Below are 4,950 nucleotides of genomic sequence, written 5' to 3'. Positions count from 1 at the left end.
AGTAGAAGAAGCATTCTGAATGGTCTAGAATCAGGTCATTGAAGTCATTTGTCAAAGTCACCTGCTTTTCTGGGATTCTAGTAATAGACAGTTTCAAACTTGCATCTTGGATATTGTTGTTGGCAAGGATAGGGGCTGGATGGTAGATGGAGCTTTCCAACATTAAGTTTTGCTTGTTTGTGTTTGCCGTTGTTAAATGTGTACTACAATAGATATGTATTAAATTAAAAAAAAATTGGTGGGGGAAGATGAAAATACTGCTTCATCCCAACATAGGAGTTGGAGTAGAGGAGAGAACTGGAACATTGGGCTTTGAGAAAAAAAGGAACTAGGAGCACACTCAGGGCCTGAAAGTATCAGATGAACATGAAATACTTTAGAAACAATATCACTTGCTTTTAAATTATATGTAATAATAGTAACAGGTGCTCTTCAAGAAGCTCCCCTCTATGTCAGTGACAGCATGTGATGCCATCTGAGTATAACCTGTGAGGCAAGTATCTCTACCCCAGTTCAGAGAGGTTCTGCCAGCCTGTTCACACTCAGCACAGTGGTTACAAAGTTGGGACTGGGTGCTGGAAGTCACCTGAAGGATGGTGTTGTGATGGAAGTTTCCATACTCATCTCAATTCTGACACCTGCTCTCCCATCCTTTTCATTTTCATGTCCCCTTCCTCCCCTTATTTCTTCCAGAGCCCACAACTCTGGGTTGAGAGTCATGAATCACACAAAGAGCAGAGTGGAGATGGATGGCCAGGGCATTATCCAAGCAGAAGTCAGTATCACTTGCTGAAATGCTTGTCCATCCTTCATCAATGCAAGAGTCTTTTCATTCAGGCTGTTTCTCGAGGCCCCCTCAGCCTCTCATTAATTTTGGTAGGGACTGCTCATCTTTCTTCTCCCTTGTTCAGTGCCCTTCTAATCTATTTTTCCACGTGGGCCTTCTCCTTGACACAATTTGATTTCCAGATTGCTAGCAGGCTTCTCTCTGCCTTTGATTTATGCGCTCCTTTCCTGTGCCACGTCTTTGCCATACAGCTGTGTCTTTGCCACTTTTCACATTTCCTTTAAAGACTCGCAGATGCTTGGCAGAACATTGCAGACATAATACAGAATAAATGATGGTGCTAGGGAGCCTAGTGTCTCAGACTTGATGTAGGAAGGAAGGAAGATTCAAACTCCTCAGGGTGCAGAGAAAGAAGAGTAAAAGGCAGATTTTTAGCTGCATGTGGAGTAGTAGTTGAACTTCTTTTTGTTGATTTCAGGCCCTTGCAAGACAGGCATACAATGACAAGGTTCAGGGGTACAATATGAAAGATGTGGGAACTTGGTGTCAGCGGAGATCCCACTGGCATCTGGCTGACTCTCCACCTAAAGCTTTCCACCCTCATTCTCCCCACTTTTGCCTCCCTCCCCTCTGAAAAAAGACATAGGAGGATCAAGCACCCATAAACCAGAAACGTTTTTCAGACACTCATTGTTTCACACGGCTTTTCAATGCCCGGTTTTAGTTTTATTTATAATGACCAGTCATTATCCAAACACCTTTTGCAAACCTAAAATTTCTTCCCAAAGATCCTCACCTTAAATTGGGTGGACATTTAGAGACTAAATGGGGGCTGGCGTGTGCATAGAATGAAATTAATTTCCTTTTATCCCCACTTAGCACAAATTCTTGAGTTTTCTCAGATGCCTTAAACCAAATGAAGCCAGTGATTTTTAAATAAAAGATATGGAAAAGTGAATGCAAACCAATGAAGAGGCATGTGTCTCATGCATGGTGACTATAGATAACATTTTGAATGAGCTTGAGAAGTTCAACGATCCTAATGATGGTGTTTAGGCTTTCTGGAAGGCAAGGAGGCTTTTGGGAGTTGAAAGTTGAAATGTTTAATCCGTTAAATGGTGCTAGAGGACAGCCCCGCAGAGGCCCACAGAACCTTGAAGCTCAACCCATTCCCAGTCCCTGAGATGAGACGAGGAAGGGGCAACAGACCACGGAGCTGGCTGGCCTCCCAGAACAAGTCCCAGGGCCAGCAGGGACCCACTGGTTCCTGCCTTCCACACATCCTGCATCTGCTCTGCACCTCCTGATAATTGTAATCCCAGCACACAAGGAAAGGTTACATTGTTTCAGTACTGTAGGAGGAAAGGAAAACAGTGGAAATCCTAGCATCAAATAGGTTTAACCTTCAGCCAAAAGGAACATTCCACTGTGAATGCAGAGTGATCTATTGCCCCAATATTCCAAAAGCCTCTGCAGAGAGGTGAGTGGTGATGGTGGAGAAAGAGGAAGAGAAGGGTATGAGGAGGAGGAAGGGAGGAGGGGGTCTGCTTGGCTGGAAGGACAGTTTCCTACTTGGCTTCTGGGAGGCAGGATTGAGGCAGGCTTAGTTCTTGGTGGTTACTAATTTACAGAGTAATGGCCTTAAGCACATTACCTCTGAGCCTATGCTAAGTACTCAGAGCTTACAAAAGCTAGAGCTAGCTTCTCTGTGATTCTTTTTTTTTTTTTTTTTTTGTGGGTGTATACCATATTTCCTCTCCTTTATTTATTTATTTTTATTTATTTTTATTTATTTTATTTTTTTAATGGGGCGACATCAATAAATCAGGATACATATATTCAAAGATAACAAGTCCAGGTTATCTTGTCGTTCAATTATGTTGCATACCCATCACCCAAAGTCAGATTGTCCTCTGTCACCTTCTATCTAGTTTTCTTTGTGCCCCTCCCTCTCCCCCTTTCCCTCTCCCTTTCCCCCCCCCCCCCCCCGTAACCACCACACTCTCATCAATGTCTCTTAGTTTCACTTTTATGTCCCACCTACGTATGGAATAATGCAGTTCCTGGTTTTTTCTGATTTACTTATTTCACTTCGAATAATGTTATCAAGATCCCACCATTTTGCTGTAAATGATCTGATGTCATCATTTCTTATGGCTGAGTAGTATTCCATAGTGTATATGTGCCACATCTTCTTTATCCAGTCATCTATTGACGGGCTTTTTGGTTGTTTCCATGTCCTGGCCACTGTGAACAATGCTGCAATGAACATGGGGCTGCATGTGTCTTTATGTATCAATGTTTCTGAGTTTTTGGGGTATATACCCAGTAGAGGGATTGCTGGGTCATAAGGTAGTTCTATTTTCAGTTTTTTGAGGAACCACCATACTTTCTTCCATAATGGTTGTACTACTTTACATTCCCACCAACAGTGATTCTTGAGGAGAGCTTTGGACACTTTCCAGAGTGGAATAAAATGAAGAAAAGTAGATGTGAGCCAGTTTGCCCCCAGGTGGCAGCCTTGTACTTCTGTGAGCATCTGGTAGGCCCTGTGCAGCGCTGAACGACTCTTAAAGTTCAAGGGTCTTTTTTGTTGTTTTCTTTGTTAAGATATAGCATATTATTACAGCATAATGATTTGATATTTGTAAAGATTGTGAAATGATCACCACAACACGTATAATTAACCAACATTTCAATTTTTTTTCTTGTGATGAAAACTTTTAAGGTTTACTTTCTTAGTAAGTTTCAAATATAAAAGAGTTTTTTGGGTTTTTTTTTTAACTACAGTTACTATATTGAACGTTACAGCCCTAGGACTTACTTGTTTTATAATCCCAAAAAAAGTCATAGGAGGGTCAAGTACCCATAAGCCAGAAGGGTTTCAGACGTTCATTGTTTCACACAGCTGCAGATGCTTTTCAATGCCCTGGTTTTACTTTTACGATAAATTTTATACCTTTTGACCACATGCACCAGTCTCACCCACCTAGCCCCTGCCTCTGGCAACCACCAATTTGTTCTCTGTATCTATGAGTTTGGTTCTGTTTTTTGGCTTTTTAGATTCTACTTATAAGTGAGAACCTATAATCCCTGGTGTTTGTCTGACTTATTTCACTTAGTGTTGTCAAAATGGAAGAATTTCCTTCTTTTTTATGGTTGAATAGCATACACACACACACACACAGCCTCACACACACACTCATGCCATATTATCTATTCATCCATTAATGAGCACTTAGGTTGTTTTCATGTCTAGTGTAAATAATGCTGCAGCGAAGGTGAGGGTGCATATATCTTTTTGAGTTTGTGTTTTTGTTTCCCTCCAGTGAATATCCAAAAGTGGAATTTCTGGTTTATATGGTAGTTTTATTTTTAATTTTGAGGGACTTTCTTACTGTTTTTCAAAGTGGCTGATCCAACTTACATTTCTACCAATAGTGTACAAGGAGCTCACCGTTACTTACTTTTGTCTTTTTGATAATAGCCTTCCTTACAGATGTGGGGTGATATCTCATTGTGTTTTAATGTGCACTTTGTTGGTGATTTGGAATGTGGAGCACCTTTTCCTGTACCTGTAGGCCATTTCTATGCTTTCTTTGAAAAAAAAAAAAGTCTATTCAGATGCTCTGCCCATTATTCAATCAGATTCTTTTTTTTTCTATTGGGTTGTATGAGTTCTTTATGTATTTTGTATATTAACCCTTTATCAGATATATGATTTGTAAATATTTCCTCACCTTTGGTTGGATTCTGTTTCATTTTGTCGATGTTTCCCTCTGCTGTGCAGAAATTTTTTAGTTTGATGTAGTCCCGTTTATTTTGCTTTTGTTGCTTTTGCTTTTGATGTCAAGTCCAAAATATTATCACTAATATTTTAAGACCAATGTCAAGGAGCTTACCACGTTTTGTTGTTGTTTTTTTAAACGATTTTAGGTCTTTTATTCAAGTTTTTCATCTGTTTGAGCTGCTATTATTTTTATGTAACGTAATGCAATACAATTTTAAAACAGGTGGGAATTAGTTTTGGTAGCTTCCATTTTTGAATTTCTATGTTTCTGCCTTAGTCAGAGCTACCGTGAGCTCTAGGTGCCTTTATGTTGTCTTTCTCTTCCAATCCCCTCACCCTCTCTACAGTGATACTTCATCTTCATTCCACTGTA

Source organism: Saccopteryx bilineata, chromosome 5, assembly GCF_036850765.1.
Source record: "Saccopteryx bilineata isolate mSacBil1 chromosome 5, mSacBil1_pri_phased_curated, whole genome shotgun sequence".
Taxonomy (NCBI): domain Eukaryota; kingdom Metazoa; phylum Chordata; class Mammalia; order Chiroptera; family Emballonuridae; genus Saccopteryx; species Saccopteryx bilineata.
Note: the sequence above shows the minus strand (reverse complement) of the source record.